The following is a 20,807-nucleotide window of genomic DNA, read 5'->3' as shown; positions in this document are numbered from 1 at the left end:
TAAATTTTACAAGGAGAAAAAAAAAATGTTGTGGTCTTACTTAAATTTGTATTTTGACTGTTGTCCTCTCAGCCCGACTCTTTTCTTTTTTTTTCACAGTTGGGATATTTATATATTTTAACACAATTATTATATTAGATATTCTTTCCAACACAAATAAATAATTATGTATTCTTATTTCAAATGAATATTAGCTCAGAAAGAAAGAAAGAAAATTGTAAAGAAAAAAAAATGTTTACCTTCAAATAACTATTTTGGAATCACAGCAAACAAGAAATTCATCACCTTTTCAAAGTTTGATTTTTCTCTTCCAAAGGCGATTATTATTTGATATATACATGTTGATTCATTTGTTATCTGCATGCTACGATATCATTTTTATTTTCTACAATAAACTTTTTTAGAGTTTAAGTAATGTGATAGACTAAAATATCAGTTGTCTCTCTGTAAATAACCAAATTCTAACAGTCGTATTGTTTGAATTTGGTACGATTGTTTTTCTAGTCTGGTGAAGGTATCTACAGATGTAGTAACAAAATTGTCACTTTTCAGTTCATTTGTACTTTATTCACCAAACTACAAATATGTGTTGTCAAGTTTGAAAAAAAAAAAAAAAGAAAAAAAAAGTTTCGACTGGCAGTGATATGTTTTTAAACTTTTATCATGTACAAATATCTTAAAAGAAAAGAAAAATGTACCTTCTTTTCTTTTTTACATCAAGCTTTTTTAAGAGTTTGGTAACGTGATGAGTTAAAATATCTGCACTCTGTAAAATAACCAAATTTTTATCTTACTTTGTGTTGGGAAAGGTAAAATTTGTATTTGTGTTATCTGGAGAGTATAAACCTTGTTTCTATACTAAACTTTAAGAGTTTAAGTTATGTTTTGGGTAAAATTATCTGCTTTCTCTCTGTAAAATCACCAAATTCTAACAGGTAGGATTTTAGAGTATGCGAACGAAATGTTTACAGATAACTCAAAAAAAATGTCAATAGGTAGCATTAGACAAATTTCTAAATACTTCATTACAGGATATCAGGTTTCCCATGGTCCTTGCATTAATTTCACATTAGTGATTTTTTACAATAATTAAACAGAATTGCATTAAGGTATAAACTGATGTATTTAATTATCAAATTCTAAACTGAATAACTGAGTAAAAATTTCACTGTGGAAAAACACAACAGCAACTCACATCTTTGTTCATTTAAGTTTTACAAATGCTTATTTTATGTTGCTGAAATATTACTTACAACGAAAAAAAAAATCGAAACTTGTAATTACCTAAAAATATTTCACAATATTTAGTTTACACTATTTTCCCGAAGAAAGAAAATTTCAAAGACTTTTGTGGTTCACTCATTATTTTACTTTACTGGACCTAAACACCACAACACAACACAATTCGATAGCTGCACTGGACGAACGAATTGCAGTAACTGAAAAGACACTCGACTCAATTGTTTTACTTTATAGTACTGTTTACCTGACCCTTTACCCTGACCGTTCCTTCCAAATGAAACTTTCGCGCAGGTGACTCACAGACATGTTTTCGCATGCTGGTGGATTGATGTTGATGTGCGTTTATCTTACTTTGTGACATTATGGTACAAACTTTATCTCTGTGGCTCGAATTCATCCAAAGGAAGATGAGCGAGCTACCCATTTGTAGATATCTTTTAGTGATGTCACCTCAAACTGATAACCAATGAGATGAACGATCTCGTCATTGCGGATGTCCGAAATTGTTTGGATGGAAAAAAAAAATAGCATTATGTGTTGGGTGTGAAAGGGTAGTCAAGAGGTTGACAGTGGTCTTCCCTGCAAGGCTCCCCCACCCTCCCTATCCCCCAGAAGATGTCTGCTCATCTAAGGGAGATGAGCTAGTTTGCCGTTGTCGGATTTCTTTTAGTCATGTCACTTCTAACTGATGCTAAATGCTCCCCCATCCCATACTCTAACCCGTCATCCCTCTCTCCTCCAGCAGATGTCTGCTCAGGCTAGCGGAGATTAGCGAGCTTATCATTCGCGGATATCTTTTAGTGATGTTACCTCCAACTGATACTGATAACTTTGGAGGAAAAAAAATAGCATCAGGTTGTGAAAGTGAAAAGGTAGTCAAGAAATGGTAGTGACTGAGGTCTTCCCTGCAATACTCCCCTAACCCCCTCTCCTCCAGAAAATGTCTGCTCAGCCTCGTGGAGATGAGCGAGCTCATCATTTGCGGATACCTTTTAGTGATGTCACCTCCAATTGATACTGATAACTTTTTTGGGAAAAAAAAAATTTAAAAACTGGTTTTTTATGATAACTTTTTAGGAAAAAACACGTTTTTTATGAAAACTTTTTTGGAAAAAAAATAAAAAAACGCGTTTTTTTTATTTTTTTTCCAAAAAAGTTTTCATAAAAAATTTTTCATAAAAAATTTTAAAAACTGGTTTTTTATGATAACTTTTTAGGAAAAAACACGTTTTTTATGAAAACTTTTTTGGAAAAAAAATAAAAAAACGCGTTTTTTTATTTTTTTTCCAAAAAAGTTTTCATAAAAAATTTTTCATAAAAAATTTTAAAAACTGGTTTTTTATGATAACTTTTTAGGAAAAAACACGTTTTTTATGAAAACTTTTTTGGAAAAAAAATAAAAAAACGCGTTTTTTTATTTTTTTTCCAAAAAAGTTTTCATAAAAAACGTGTTTTTTCCTAAAAAGTTATCAAAACAAAAAGGTGCATAGACTTTCCCACCAAGCTTAGGAAACAGCATGAGCAACTGTGGGAAGGAATTAAACAGAGAACGAACCAATCGGATAGTAATCTAAATTAAATATTCAACTAAGTCTCATATACTTTATATATTTATTAATTCTGCTCAGTTATTCTGTTAGAATATGACCTGTAAAAGTAAAATACAGAAAATATCAAATCAATTTGAAAAAAAAAAAAATAAATAAATAAAAATTTCACTTGTCTGAATTCCATACTCTAACAGGAATCGGAATTCGAAACCGGAAATAACACTTACCCTAAATAAAACGGCGCATAGACTTTCCACCATGGTGGGCACCCATGGGAAAGAATTAATACAGAGAACCAATCGGATACTAAAGTAAATTAAGTAGTCCACTTGCTTTTCTGGTTATTTACAGAAATATCTTTCAACTACTATGTTTTGTGTGTTTTGTGTTGTGAATATATATTAGCCACAGTAACCTATAATGAAAATGTCTTTTCAGACTTGTGTTTGTGTTCTGTGAATATATGTTAATCAACATTTTGGAATATTCAGAAAACCTAGATAGTACCAAGATGTTCCCATTCTGGAAAGAAATGTAAGTTTTTTTTTTTTTTTCAAAGAAATGTTATGCCAAGAAAAACACCATTTGCATTGGTGATATATGTAAATTCCTATTTCTGCATATTGCATTGTAAATAATATCTCTGAAATAAATATGTAAACTTAAAAGAACAAACAGTGTTATGTATGTTTGATGTGTTATGTATGTTTAAGAGAACACTTTTGCACGTGAATACACACACGATTTGTTTATTTATTTATTTATTGAATTTTAAGATCTTAATTTTAGACAAATCAAAATATTCGGATGAATTATGAATAAAATATGAACTTGATTAGAAGATGTATATAGAAGAAAATACAGATGAGGTATGGAAAAAAAAGTATGTGTGTTTAAGTGACATTGACATCAGTATATAATTAATTATTCAAAAAAGCTCGATTGACTGTCGCCATCACGACTTACTCTAAGAATTCCCACCCTTTAACAGGAAACAAATACCCCATAATATATTGGAAATTAGTACAAACCTATAGAAGAAGAAAAAACAGTATGTTTGAGTGACACCAGTATATAATTAATTATTCAGAAAAATCTAATCACACCCGCCATCACGACATATTCTAAGAATTCCCACAGACGACAATGACAGATATGTGTCACCCTGGGAAAATTCAAAGATATCTTATCTCAAAACATAGCCCACAATTCCATAGCCAAACCAAAATACCGCACCAAGACATAACGTCACGATTCCTTATCTTATCTTGATCTTGATCTTGTCAGAAGTGTCCACCAATGACAACACGATTACTTATACACTAATATATTTCCCTTTCCATTCAAAACAATAACGTCACTTATTTACAACTAACAAATGACGTCACTTATCTACATCTCATAACAAACATTCGCGTCACGATTCCTTATCTTATCTTGATCTTGATCTTGTCAGAAGTGACCACCAATCACGACACGATTTCTTATCCACTAATATCATCCTTTCCATTCAAAACAACAACGTCACTTATTTACGAATGATGACATTTATTTACAAATAACAAATGACGTCACTGATATTCATCTGACAACAACCAAACATTCCACACCCATGAAGCCACGCACACCGGAAGCATTTGGTTTAAAGTGTCCCACCAATCACAACACGAATCCTTATCTCTACCATCACCCATAATCCCATACGCGAACCAAAACCAAGAACTGAAGCCAGTGACACAGTTGCCCACAGGGAAATTCCAAACATTCCACACCCATGAAGCCACGCACACAATGACGTCATCAACCAATCACGTCACGATTCCTTATCTTATCTTGATCTTGATCTTGTTCAAACCGTCACCCCTACTACTCATTTCACATACAGCGGGTGCAACGCCTTATCCCACGAGATGAAGGCAATCGATTAGAATTTTTTCTGTGGGCAAATGCTAATCGCCGATTAACTCCATTCATACTGTTCACCGATTATGCTACTTTCACTGGTGAAGATGTCAACAATACCTAACTGGCATCGGTGGTCTGACGAAGATCCGCATACCACTGTAGAAACAAATTTCCAACATTTCTTCCCCATAAACGTGTGGTGCAGTGTGATTGTCAATCACTTGATTGGGCCTGCTGTGTAACGAAATCGTCTTATACGAATTTCAGACATTTATTATGAACTGCAAATTATAGTATTAAATCCAAGATAATTCTTTTCAATAAATAATTAAATAAAAACTACAGTTAATTTATTAATTAATGGTAAATAACAATAAGTCATTTATCATTCCTTAATACCACTCATAATAGCTTTTTACGTGCCAGGTTCAAACAGCTGTATCTCCGCTTCCATTAGCAACAGGACACATGTTATATAAACATTTTTACTCAGAATAGTCGATACTACCACCTGTCCAAATATTTACTGTTCCTCTTGAAACACCCAGTATATCAAATCAACACTACACACGATTGTTTTGTGACCTCTGTTACAGCTGTTTTGTGAGGAAAAGAGTCTGTGAAACAAGAAAGAGAAAATCTTCTTAAAAAGAAATGTAAAATGAAACCGGAGGATGAGGATATAATTCGACAATAATGTAGCCAATTCATATGGATGTAGAGCAATGTCGGATCGTTTTTATGCTCAGAGGAAATGCCTCACATCCATCTATGAAGAAACCCACATAAAGGCATGATATCAAAACATACATTTGGAAAAGTATGTCTGTGAGATTAGATCTTCTATTAAGTGGAATGCTGTCTTTTGTGCTGCATCATAGATAGACTGCGTGAAAAGAAGTCAACAGACACTAGAATGCGAGGAAAAAAACACCCATGCCGCCAACCTTAATAAGGTGTAGGATGTCCTTTCAATGCGATGATTGCAGAAATCTTATGGGGCATAATTTCCTCAAGCATACGATAGCAATCTTGTTGGCATCTAATCACCACCACTTCAGTTCATCACATAGATGTTCAACAGGGTTTATATATATCAGGGCTATCTGGATGCCAATCAAGTGTGGTAGCGTACATGTCCAGAAACCTGGCAGTTACATTGTCTTGCTAAAAGAGACGATGGTTTATAAAAAGAAAGCATCGCATTGTCCAGAATGTTCAGATACTTCTTGGAGCTCAGTGTTCATAGCAACATAAACAGAGGCCAGAGGCCAAACCAAGAAAAAAAGGAGAGTACCATCACACCACCACCACCTCAAAAATTTCATAGGTGGGATTACGCACGCTTTTAAGAGACGCTCACGAGGCTTTTGCCACACCCACACCCGTCCATCTTCTCGGTAAACGGTGAAGGCGTGATTCATTGCTCCACAACACAGCTTTTCAAGTTTCAACGTATGTCCCACTGTGCACACCCTATGACCACTGAAGACCACGCTGCATGCTCGTTAGGATAATGTTATGCTTGCATATTGCGGTCCTGCCACGGAACACCATGTTGTGAGTCTCGGTTCTGAATGTTTTGTGCAGATTCTTGTTCCAGTCGATGCCCAGAGTCCCGCATTCAACATGTCGGCGGACCAATGGCTGTTTTTACATATTATACTTCGTAACGCCCTGCAATCACTTTCGGTGAGTGTGATGTACGAGCAGCACTTGCTATTGACTCCCTGCGCTTCCATCTTGGTATGGTATCACTGATTATTAACGTGGAATGGCTCAAATTGGCAACAGTTTGCAGAACACATAGGTCCTGTAACATGGCATTCTATCACAACTCCTCTTTCAAACTGCATCAATTCCCTTCTCGCACCCATTTCACCAAGACACGGTTGCACTGACTTGGGAGTATCACATTCCTCCAATTTATATTGGCTTCAAGCACGTAACTCGTTATATGACATGATTAACCTTGCCTATGGGGTGTTCGTTGACTTCTTTCCAAGCCGTATACATTCTTGTGAGCTTTTGATACATCATCCGAAATGTAAACGGTATTGGGTTACATAATTAATTTTATTTCTTCAAATTCCATCTTTTACATTACATCATATTTATATTTTATAAACTTCCACTGAATCGCATAAATTAGTACAATTATGAAGGAAAACATATTTGTCAATTAATTGCTTATTTAATTTCTAATTTATACCAGCTACACATGTTATTTTCAAATTATTTCTTAATATTCGCAAATACTGTTTGTTTCTAACATAACACTTCAGCTACTTGGCAACGAGTCTCGAAAATACGGATAGATGTAATAATATCATTCATTTATTAGTTTTATTTACTTTGTAAATATAAAAATATAATTTTTTATTCATATTTTGTTTCTAAAGGATGTAGAAGAATAAATAGAATATAAAATGATGAAATCAGGAATTAGAAATACAAACAATAAATGATAAAATAAACCTTAAGAAACAAAAATTACCACGAAATAATTGAAGTGAGCCTTTTTAGTTTATTGAAATTTAACAATGATTATTTTAATTTGCTTGTTTTGTTAGTAGATAATTGGCAGTTACAAAACATATTTTAATAGCTAATTGATCTACAATTTTTCTGAGATATCTGAGAGTTTCGTAACACTAACTACAGTCGCCAACATTTGTTCAGGGAATTTTAACCTTGAGTGACTAGTTAGAAAAAACTTGAAAATCGATTCAGTCGCTAATCGTATACAGGAAATAACAACGTTTAAATTTATGCATTTTTAATGTGATATCAACAACTAAACGAACTGGTGTCGTTGACGAAACGACTTTTACCTTGAGAGAGAAAACTAAGACTTGTTTAAAATAACCTGACCTTTTTTATTATAACGTAAACTTTCCTCCTCAACTTGATTTGCTGTCTCAAGGTAAAAGTTGTTTCGTCAACGACACCAGTTCGTTTAGTTGTTGATATCACATTAAAAATGCATAAATTTAAACGTTGTTATTTCCTGTATACGATTAGCGACTGAATCGATTTTCAAGTTTTTTCTAACTAGTCACTCAAGGTTAAAATTCCCTGAACAAATGTTGGCGACTGTAGTTAGTGTTACGAAACTCTCAGATATCTCAGAAAAATTGTAGATCAATTAGCTATTAAAATATGTTTTGCAACTGCCAATTATCTACTAACAAAACAAGCAAATTAAAATAATCATTGTTAAATTTCAATAAATTAAAAAGCTCACTTCAATTATTTCGTGGTAATTTTCCTAGAATCGAACCTGCTTTGCTCGATACTAGGATATTAAGGGATTCTGTGATTACTCCTTTTCATGATAAAACTATCAGAAATGAGGACCCCATCCACGAATCTATTACGTACACTAAACCAGCGCTTCCCAAACTATGGGCCGCGGCCCTCTTGGGGCTGTAGGTTTTGTTGAGGGGGGGGGCGTGAAATAATGAAAACAAATTTAAAATGTTTTAAAAATAAGTATATATTTTTATTTTAAAAGAAAGAATTTAACTTTTATTGTTTATTATTTCTTTTTTGTTATTTTTTATATTTTAATGGAAAAATTCACACATTGGTGTTGGTTCACAAACTTTGCTTCCTGTGTATTTCGGCGCTTAACAAATATTAGTAAATATTGCTTATTCATATGTTTCATTTCAAAGCAGTGGTTAATTGTATTTACTTCGAATGCTCTCCAGGGAAGCTCCAAATCTTCCTGTTCCTTTCATCATACGTTTGTAATCAGGGACTGTTGATATTGACTTTATATACATATCAAAACTCGTTTTATATTATCACTGTCATCCGAGCTAGTTTTCTGTTACCAATAAAAGTTTTACATATACTTCACACATGAAAAAAGCTTAAACAAGTTCATGTGGGGAGATAATAACTCCTTGCAGTGGTAAACAACACGCCCTCCCTAACAGCCACTATACTTCAGAGACAATAAAAACAAGTATTTTTATTATGCCAGTAAATAAGGTATGAGGAGTCTGTGTAATATATTTCTCAACAAATAGTGCAATTAGAGACAACTAATTCCACTATTAGTTGTCTCTAATTACGGATAAAAACATACTAATTAATGAATCACATGTCCCCTCATACAGAAACTATGCTGTATAGACTGAAACAAAACCATATGACGCATGGTCAAACACAGTATCTAACTAAAAACTAGTTAATAATTAGATGTGTGTGAATTCGATTTCCCAAGGCAGCAATAAAATTCAACCGAACGTGTTAAAATTCGTAAAATTTTTAAAACTAAGTAATGTATATATATAATGAATGTTATGGCAGTTTCACATATGGAATTCGGTTGAAGAGAGTTAGCATTTCAAGTCAATTGTCAGCTATGCTTTTATCTTTCGGTTGCGCGATCTTTTGTTAATACTGCACAAATCATATGCACGTTTTAATAAAGGGAGAAAAGGGAGAAAAGTCACAAAAGAGAAAAATGTTCCTGGTACAGGGATTCCCTTATTCAGGTAATCTTCACTAATTTCATGTTATCAGTCAGTGGTGTGCCAGTATCGGTAAGTGGTGATATTATTTGGTCTATTCTACGTTAAAAAATTTAACCCTGAGATGGATAAGTGGCTAATAAAAAATAAAAAGAAAATCCTGTGAACAATCAGAACAAGTAGAAACAGACTCAAAAAAAAAGGACAGTATTTCATATTTTACCAGAACAGTCCGCATCGTCTTCAGAACCAAACGGTAAGAGGCAAAAAATGTAATATGTGCATTTGATTTTTGCAATATTCGCTGTGTGTGTTTTGTATTGAATATAAATGCAATAAATATTATAATAATATATCCCTATTACGATTTTTTTTCGAGGCGTGAAATATTTTAATTTTTGCAAAGGGGGCCCTGACATCCAGAAGTTTGGGAAGCACTGCACTAAACCATTAGCGTCTTTAACAAATTTAATCGAAGTTAGCAAAGTGCACTACTCGCGTTCACATCAAACTTCACGAAAATCCATTCACTTTTACTTATTTGTGCACCATTCAAATGCCTCTATATCTCTAAGAAATTCAATTAACTGGGAGGACTGCGTACACCCTACATGCAACACCTAGCATACTTTATCCTTAACTCATTCAAAGTGTGTGCACTCAACGTACAACTCTGAAACACAGTCTACTCACTCTTCCGGTCAGAACTAAATGCTCCACTGCACACCAGGTTTCAAGTTATGACTACGTTGTCTTCCACAAAATCTTTCCGCCTTGGTAATATCCATCTTACATTTATCAAATGAGGTCATTTCTGAAACTTCTTATTCACCTCAACTCAAGTTGTGCAAATCAATTATTAATCTTAATATTAAACATTCCTCAGTAGCGAGATAGATTTAATTTGCACTAGCGTTTCTCTGTTTCAGATATATACACAGCATAATATGAGTGAGCCCAATCAGCTTCTTACTGCATAAAAAAATTACCTCGCATTGTCCTTAGCATTTTCATTCTGACAGCAATTCTCTGACAGATGTACTCTTGCAATGTTTCCCGAGGATTACTTACCTTATCTGTCTCTGGGGGAACTTCCATTATTCATCTCTCTCATCTCATCCGATTGGTAACAGGGTGAGTCCACTAAGAAGAAAGGTTCTCCACTTATCGCGATCTTTAGCCATCTCAATCATAACTCTATAGCTAGTTAGATGTAAATGTTCTTTCAGCAACTTTATCCAAGTACTTCTTGGTCTGCTTCTAGGTCTTTTTCTTCCGATATATCCATTCAGAACTAAATATGGGAGTCTATGAGGGGACATTCTCTGAATATGACCAATTATATCATGAATTAACATTCTCTGAATATGACCAAATATGATCACTTCCATTATTACAATTCAATATTTAATCTCCTGTTCGAAGTGTTCACATTTGTCAGCAGTGGAATTGACATCGAAATTATGCAGATTAATTCCAGGCAAAAATGGGATTTCGAGTTGTACATAACACCTAGGGTGAATGACGTACCAAGCAATGTTTCTGAAAGACAGCATTCATGGTGGAACTTTATTCCAATAGAGTCGCAGCTCCAGATCATATTATTAGATGCTTTTTGAATCAATATTCCAGCAAAGAGTGGGAGGCAGCCAATAGATACATTGTAGTCGGTGATAAGTAGACAAGTTCCTTTCTACCTTAATATTCATTTAATATTGAGACTAGACATTGGTCAATTTCCAATCATTTGCATCCCTTTCATATGACTCTTTATTGCTTATACTGCTTTATTTCTAACCATGTAGTTATACATACAAACTTTTTTCGTGTATATTTTTACCCTAATAATTGCAGAAAGCAGTTTAGTCTTTATGAAAACGTGTATCAGAAATATACGGACACATAACCGAAAATAGTAGCGCTTATGTCAAATGGATCAAAAAAAATTGAACGAATTAAGCACTAAAACCAAGAACTCCATGCTAATGAGGATGAGGCCACAGCCTTTCAGTAATGGCATTGATTTCTTAATGGTTACTTAATAGCTACGAAAATAATTTGCAACGTTGAAAAGCGGAGTGTGTCAAATCCGTCACCTACAAAACGTGGTAGTACTAGAGATAATACATTTGTGGTCGAGATACTCGTAATCCGGAATCGTTCTCTATTGATATTTTTGAAGCCAGTTCATGCTTTCAATGATCAGTCAGTGGAGTGATATTAGAGGACTTGCCTTACCAATCAACCAAAAACTCGTATCCATGCCACAGTTGCATTCCATTCCAGGGTTAAAAACTAAGAACAGTTGAATCGGCCAACCAAACAATGAAAGAAATTGATCTGATAAAAAGTAATTTCGGATACAAATAAGTAATACGAAACTACCAATATTGTTGAAAACTATGAACACAAATCAACATATTTTCGCGGAGCTAAAAAACGATGAAAAAAAGATGAAATTTTATAGTGAAACAAATTCAGATTGCTTAGTGATAAAGTTATCACATGCAGGATTCCTAGTAGACATGTTTCCTAAATAATGGACCTTATATTAACAGTTATATGTTATATAACTCTGTTAATAGTTATATCTAGTCACATATACTGCTTGGAAAGAAGTCCATGGACAAGGTGTATCGAGCAATGTAACACCTCATGTGTTTTGTAGCTGGTATAGATGGGAGGAACACGATGCTCCCAAGTCAGTGCAGCTGTGTACTTGTGAAATGGTTGCGATAAGGAAACTGACAGTTTTAAAGAGGAGTTGTAATAGGATGCCATGTTGTCGGACTATCTGTCGGCAAATTGTGGATAAATTAGTCCACCAGGTCAACAGTAAGTGATGTCATACTGAGATGGAAGCGTAGGGAGTCAACTGCAAGTGCTACCCGCAGTGGAGACGACTCGCCACATTCAGCGAAGGTGCTACGAAGGATAATATGTAAAAATAGCCATTCGTCGGCCGACACGTTGAATACAGAGTTCCAGTCATTGACAGGAGTCTGTACAAAAATCTCGGTTCATCATTCAGAACCGAGGCTCACAACATGAGTTTCCATGCAATATGCAAACATAACATTACACGAGCCATCATGCAGCGTCTTCTGAAGTGCAGTACAATGGGACGTGGAAGTTTCTAAAGCTGTGTTATGGAGCGACGAATCACGCTACACTATTACGGAGCAGATGGACGGGTGTTAGTGTGGAAGATGCGCGGTGAATATCTCTTCATCTTAAAATGACCTGCAGGTAGTAAACGCAATATTATTGTTATAGGCAGAAGTCATGTAGAAAGTTAACTGCACTAAATTTCGACGCCTTACATTTCCATACCGGGGTTCCCTCTGATTTTTGAAATTACTCACTGACACGCGATGTCTTCTTTCCATGTCAAAAATATAGGTGTTAATCAGTAAATAATGGAAAGAGTATTTTTAGACCTACTCTCTTTTACCAAGGTCTGGAAAGAACGTAGCTACAAGGCAATAAAAAGGAATATGTTCTACTTCGTGATGAACCTACTATTAGCAACATTACATGTTTTTAAAACCTGCCCAAAATCTCATCGAGATGTTGCATTGTCCGCCACTACTTTTTAAAGCCCGGAAGAAAGTGGGGAGTCAACATTAAAAGGGGAATCTCCAAGTTGTCAAAAACAGTTTTAGATTTCAAGGACGCCACGTAGCTGCTTTAGTCGAAATCGCTTCCGCTCTAAGAAATGGCTCCGGGGTTTTGCTTCCACCTGCAGGCATTGATACTTGAATATCTTTAGACGGTACATGAGTTCTTCGCCAGGTGTGAGGTCACCATCCAGCTAACTGGAGATCGGAAGTAGCTTGAAATCATTGTGTTTGTCAAGAGAGAAGGTTACTACTCTTCATAAAAAAGATAATGAATACATCAACATCAAACAAGATGTTTTCTGTAGTAGACATAAAAGCATAAAATATATAGTTCCTAAATCAATAAAGAAGAAATTTCTTCTTCACCCCATAGTCTATGTAGGCCTTTGTAGCACTATATAGGTGTCAGCCCTGACATGCCATCTGCATGGGTTTCTGTCTTGGGATATCCTAAACTACGCGGGAACGAAGAATTAGTCAATTTTCTAATATTAGCTATCCACGTGATTCTAAGCCGCCCAGTTATTTTTTTTTCTTCTTTTCTTAACAGAAGTCAAGTCCTCTAGCCACGTGGCCCAGCCACCTGAGCTGTTTCCGACGTACTTTAGCGATGATACTTTCTTGCTTTCTAGCAATGGGGCGGATTTTCCTTCTAACCTCGCCATTTTTTTATGTAGAAAGCGTATGGTATCTTCAATGTTTTCTGTAGCACTTAAACTCGAAGACCAATTGTCTTTCCTCATCTTCCTTTAGCAAAGTCCAACTCTCATAACCGTATAGTAAGACAGAATTAACAAAGGTATCGATGAGGTAGGATCTTGTAGTTAGCTGTATTTTATTGTCCTTCCAAAGTGGCTGTAACCTCGGAAACAGTTGCTTTAGCAATGAGTGCTTTAATGACATGTTTATACCCTCCATCTCTATGTTGTACGATTCCCAAGTAGTTGAATCTTCCACTTCCTTCCGTTTTTCATCGTTAGCTGAAATTTTCATAGGCTTATTTCCTGAAGATATCGTTTTTGATTTGTGAATGCTGATCTTTAATCTATAATCACTTCGTGATTATAGATTAAAGATCAGCAATAAAGAATTAATATAAACTATTAATTCTCGTAACTGTTGTTAATTCTCCATTATTAGGTCAATGTCATCGCCGTATCTGAGATTATTGATTTATTTTTTGTCACCAACCATAATTTCAATACCACTGTTTTCGAGACTAAGTTTATTATATATTCCAAATAAAGGTTAGAAAGCATCGGCGAAAGTAGGCATCCTTGACGCACCCCACTTTCCATTTTGAAAGGCTTGTTGTAGTTGTCATTGATTTCTGTTACCATTTCTGAGGAACGGTATTAAGCATACTATTTTATTATCTATTCCATATTGGTTATGTATTCTCTGTCATAATGAATCAAATGCATTCCGTATATCTATAAAATTGTGACAGTATTTTTTGTGTTCAATATATTTTTCTTGGGTAATGATGCCTGGAATGATGATTGGTTGAATTCATGGATCCGGTCTCATAAATAAAATATAAAACTTAAATAACAATCCTGAACTAATTTTTCTTTTATTATATTCCGAAATCAAATATACAAATAAAAGTGGTGAGCACAACTAAGTGAAGAAACACATGAATGAAACGAAAATGAAAACTCCATATGAGTTAAATGATTGGCAGTAAAGTGTAATTTTGAATAAATGACGATTCATAACGCTGTGCGATAACTAACATTTGATTTTTTTTTCATTTACCCACAAAGGCAAAGCTATGTACAAGGATTCTTAGTTTCACTTAACAGATTAAGTAAGAAAATATTACATGATAAAATAATCACTTATAATTACAATATAAAATTTTATAATCACAATATAAAATAGAATATAAAAATTCATTTATATTATATACATGAATTCATGTATAGAATATAAAAAATAAATTCAGTATAATACGAATATTTCCATAAAGTAAAAATAAGCTATTTTTACATATGTGGGAATAAAATCATCGCCTTATAATAACCTCTTTTGTAGCGACTGGTTGAACTGCCGTACTGAGCTCGTATATGCTAATTGTCTGCTGATAGGGCGACCTCTCGTGTATTTCCAGTTAACGAAGATTATTGAAAAATATTGCTCGATGTCAATAATGTCATTGATAACAGTTAGATTTTTTATGAATTTGATATGTCAGTGACTTTCAAGAAAAGTGCTTAAATTTGAATCTCTGAAGATTCTATCACTGTATAAAATGCTCTGTACCTTTTATCTTGGTACAGTCACTGTAAACGGTTATACTTTACCTCGAAATTTTAATCTTATTTTCTGATGGTTTTCTATCTAGGGCATTGAGATTGACTCCTGGTTTCATTTTTCTTAAATGTTTTGTACTACTGTTCTGTCGCTCCTCCGTGAAGTGTCACGCAATTATCCCAAACATCCAAATATTCTTGTCATTAGTTTTATCACTTTTATGATATTAATTCCTTTCAAGGTATACTCTTTACTCCATCTCTACAACCTCCATTTTGTGAACTTCCGGATTTTATCTTCTACTTTTTTCCCAAAGCCATCCCTAATTTAATAATTACTTTTATACAGATTTCTTTCATTTTTCTCTATGATCTCATGGAACACGCTAGCTTACCTGGCAGGAAGCTTCCATTTCGTTTCCATTTTCGTTACCATCTACTTCGTGTCCAGAATGAATTTGAGAATTTTTAATGCTTGCAAAATAACTTCCCATGATTCTATGGCGGTATCAATTACTGTCATCTGCAGCCCTTGCCTATAACTCTTAAAGGTTGGATTACTATTTACAAATATCAATAATATTTATATGAGTGTTTTATGAAAGCTGGACAGATTCGTTTTATAATTTTGGTTCAGACTTCTTTTCATTACGATATTCACTTTTATTCGGCTAAAAACTAAATCATTGCTTCCTGTTTCAATTCCTCCTGTGTATTATTGAATTATGATCCAGTGCGTAGCTATTAAATATTTCTATCTATGTTGTCAGTGTATGCAGCTCTTTATCTTGGAGCACTTTATTATCAATGGCTAGTCCAAGACATGACCAGATATCTAAAAGATATTTACTCTTATTATTAGCTTTGCTCTCTTTTGTGCAAATTTTTCCAAAACATTTGAACTATTCGGAAAATAGCATTCTAGCAAAAACTAGCTTTTACTTTGTTAATTGCACTCTAATGACTCGAAAACCTACTTCATTTCTGGAACCGTCTCTTGGTCGAATTATAAGTATATCTCATACAATTTCTTACCTTGAACCTTTACTACAAGATGAAAATTTCTACCATTCATGTTTAGTATTTAATATCTGCTATTATCCAGTTCAGTATTTAATTCTATAGCTATTTTTGCCTTTCGTTCGTCATTATTTCTCGAATATAACATCGTTATTGATAATTCAGATTATAGGACGGAAACTGTTGCTGCCACTGGATTCGTTTTTCTAAAGAAAACCTTTATTGATATTGGCGTGGTGTATTAATATCGTTGCTGCTAAAGCAATTAGTTATATTTCGAAAATTTATTAATTATTTATTTGATCAGCTGTTCTAAGACAGATCCTTCGACCAACAGAAAATCCAATTCCTAATATGTATATCCTCAGAGTGGTATGTATTAGGAATTCTTAATTCATTTTTGTCGTGATGAAAACTAAATGATTACCTCTTATTTTAAAGCCTCTAGTCTGAAGATTTCTACCTAGATTAAGAGTCAATGAGTTTTTTTTCTTTCCGTACGAATTTGTGCACATCTTTGTTTGACATTGACTTTTAAATAAATAACAGCTAGTCCTTGTTGCGAATAGAAATCTGGCAGGTACTTGACGTTATCATCATCAGCTTTGCAATTTTCCTTAAATTTTCCAAAATATTTGTTTCTTATTCATTTCCAACTATGCTGTTTAGAATTCCAATGATCAACTTTTTTTAGTAAATAGAAGACGAGGGTTGAACATTCGCCAAAGTCACTTCGTTTATTGACATTCCTTAAAAAACAATTCGAAATCTCCAAACTTATTTGCATTTGATTCTTAGCAATAAAAATCATGCTAAATCCGAGTTTTACAAGCAATGCCCTCAATATACTCCCTCCATATTTTGGCAGAAATTAAAGCAGCGTCTGAGTAGCATTTCGACGAAAGGCTGATAAATATGTAAGAGTTTTATATGTGACACCAGCGTAGCACTGCTTTATTCATTCCTTAAGTAATAAATCAAATGACACGTTAAATATTAAGGTTGTCGTTTTCCACTTGAATACTAAAACTGATTTTTCTAAAAGAAAGGCATCTGAAATTTTAATATTCATTGATATTATCCCAGGTGTTCTTTGCCCAAGCAAGGAGAAACGTATCGTAAGATTAAAGTGATTTGTGGAATGATCAGGATGAACTGAGTGCATTATCATCAGCAGAGTTATTAGGAATAACGGTGATTGAGACTGAGACACTCCTGCGTTGGTGGCAAATCTCGAAAAGAAGGATTCATCCATCAAGTCGCGAAGTGAATGATTAGAGAAAGCATGTTCCACAATTACGTGAGTAGCAGTTTAAAGAATGGAAATTTACTGAACAGCCATCAATGCCAAGCAGGAACACTACTTTGAGAAAATAGGGAGAAACAGCAGACGTTTTAACAAGTCTCGAAAGTGTCCAGTTGGACGATGCAGGCTAAATCTGAAGTGATGTGCTTTAGTATTAGTTTTGTACACAAACCGGCCACTGAATTAGAAACCTTTATGCAGATGTGCGTAAACATCACTTACGCAGTGTATATGCAAAATATTTGGTCATTTGCCTCATCACGTATTCTAGGCAACTACTTAAGAAGACTGGCAGATTTTCAGCATGCTGCAACTCAATAATCGTCAACAGTTTGATCACAATGGTAAAAACAAAGGATTTCTCAGACTGCCCCTTCTGGAGCACCGATTTTGAAAACAGCTGAGCTGAGCTGACTGGTTTCTCAAAAGGTGAGATATCCTGGGTGTTTAATCAGTGGAAAAATAACCCACATCGCTTGTCTAAGAAGCGTAACTGTGGTCCTAAAACAGCCTGTTAGGCATGAGATCGCCGTCGTATGAGAAGGCTTGTACGGGCAAACAGAACTTCCTGTGCGCAGCAATTGACCGAAACATTTAATGAAGGCTGAATTTCGAAATATGCTGAGGGAATCGAAGAGGATCGGTATTGACAGACCCATGCCTATACGGAAATCGAAAATACACGAAACGTTTCTAATTCAGTGGCCAGAGAGTATGTGCAGCAGAGAAACTAACTGTTAATGATTTTCTCAATCATTTTGGAGAAAACTAGGAAGAAAGAATACAATTGATAGCAGGTGGTGTCACGGCATAGCCTTATTTCCTTTTTTTATGAATAGGTTATATGCTTGCTCATACTGTACATACAGGTGTTGGATCTGGAGAACAATTTTGATATGGAATTACCATATTGTATTTCTTTACAAAATCCGATATTGTATTCTGATGTGATTCTTCATTACTTTTTAATGAAGGCCACGAGATACGTGGCGGTGTTTTTTACTGTGGTCTTTCAGTGTGATGATCTTCCATAGTCATCACTATGTAGAAGGCGGAGAACAAGATTGATTCGAGAAAGTAAATTATATCTTTAGGTGCTGTAGTACTAGTGTCATATACATTGTGTGGGGGGGGGGGAAGAGAGGGAGAGAGAGAGAGAGAGAGAGAGAGAGAGAAAGGCGGAAGAGCCCGGATGAGCGCAAACGGCTTTCCAGCATTATGATACTTTGTGTCATAACTTTTCGAACTCTACGAATTCCCCAAATTTCTATTTATAGATTATCTACTACCAAGCTTGTTCAAAATCGCTTTTTTCTATATGAAAAGAAACTAAGAGAAACTAAAGAAAATCCTATTCCTACAGCCTTAGTTCGAGTCGAGCTAAATTCTGAATAGTCAATCATAGTCTGTCTTCTGCCCTGTCATTTGTGTAACTGAGTGCCCCAATATTATTTTTACTATGTATATTTATACAGAAACACAAAAAAAGTGAAGATGTAGGATGTGTTGTTTTTTGCGATATAGTGATGCATTCATAGTGGCTAAGTACGGTCTATTGTTTCTGCTACATAAACATTAATTTCACAGGGGCTAAGGCTGACGACCTATTGCTGAAATACGGATGAATCATTTTTTCGTGCGGACATGTTAGCTGTAAATCAAATGAAAAGAATAAATGCTGGATGTCAACGGTTAGCGACTGGTAGTGAATGCGGATAAGCAAAACCGATTATGTATATGTAAATCGATCAGGTACGCGAAAGGTAGAAAGCACGTACAGCACTTTATTGAGCAGTTTAGGAAAGGTTTGGGAAAGAAGAAACTTACTGACATTTTTCTTGAAAACCTGACATAATTGTTGGCACATTACGTAAGAAAGGATGTTCCAGAGGGCAGATGCAGGTGGAATGAAAGAGAAACAGAAGAATCGGTGATTGGATTTTGTTGTTGCGAATAATCCTACTGCTTATTTTAGCAAGGGAGTCCAAATATAACTGGTTTCCAGCGACTTGCACCACTCTGTATTTTGGGCTAAGCTCTCCCTGTGTATGAATGGCGTCAACAACTCCTTTACTCCTGATGAATGCCGCTACCCTATATATGTTCCCCATATTCCTCTACCAAGAAAGACAGTACCGCTGTAACAAGGTATAGTGCACAGAGGTTAAAATATCTTTTAAAAAAATCGGATTGTCAAAAATGCACAAACATTTAAAATAAACACTGAAAGTATACTCCATCTCAAATTCAGCAAACCGACAAAATTCCATGTAAAAAGTGTTTCCTCATTATAAATTATATTTTATATTTATTATAAATGCCGATTATCTTTCACAGTCTGTAGGAGAAGGCTTAGGAACAAACATCCTTTTGCGGACCAGTAAACCTCAGTAAGAATTAAAAGCACCATCTATTATATAAATATCTTGTATTCTTCTCTCTCTCTCTCTCTCTCGCTCTCTCTCTAGGAATTCGGCAATCTAGAGAGTGTACGTCTGGATACTGCCGTGCCGAAATAAAAAAAAGACGGTAATAAGCAAAAGAGATAAATGCTAACATGAGAAAACACAGGAGTAACAGTTTCCTAATAATGTAATGTCTAATTATCTAAATAATCTGGAAAAACGAGATAAAATGGCAATTTTATTAAATTAAATTATTTCACTTGTTTATTAAATTATTCACGAATTATATAATTAGTCATCGTACTACTTTTTTTCCCTTACCTTCTGTGGCTCTTCTGAAATATTTCTAGCAAATGGTTTATCGTCAAATATCGTAATAATACTTTTAACATAGAGCTAGCAGAAACAGGTTTTTAATGGTGATTCCATCCTTTGAACTTCGACTGATAACCAATGAATGATACATTTAGGACACATGTGGTTCCTGTGCTCCTTTCGATGAATGTAAAGGTTTTTTATTAGTTTTTACAAGGTTATTTTCCCCTTTTATAATGTCTTCTTGCAAGAGATGAATTCACTAGGAGAGATTTCTAAATGACATATGGAATATGCTATTCATATAAAAAAATACAAATGCAGTATAAAAGTAGGTTATTGCCGAAGCGTAATTCAAGTCAGCCGAAACATCACATGATCCTCTGTATATAGTACAAAAGGAAACAGAAAAGAGACACAAAACATTGCGCAATATGGAATAAAAAACAATGAGGTAAAACAAAATTAATGCTGTTAGGAATTAGATAACCCCTCGTAACGAAAAGAGAATAATTCTTGGCTTGCGAAATAGCTGAATTATGGAGCATGTGCAGTCAACGAGAAAGCTACAAAATAAAATCAGTTAATCCCACTGCGATACAATCCATCGGCTGATTTAAAACAATAATTTGCATGGTGCTTTGTTCAGACATGAAAACTAGCATTACGAGCGTCTGTTAATTATGTATTTAATTT

This window comes from Typopeltis vanoorti, chromosome 5, assembly GCF_054136105.1.
Source record: "Typopeltis vanoorti isolate ZY-2024b chromosome 5, IOZ_Tvanoo_1.0, whole genome shotgun sequence".
Taxonomy (NCBI): domain Eukaryota; kingdom Metazoa; phylum Arthropoda; class Arachnida; order Uropygi; family Thelyphonidae; genus Typopeltis; species Typopeltis vanoorti.
This window is presented reverse-complemented; position numbering follows the sequence as displayed.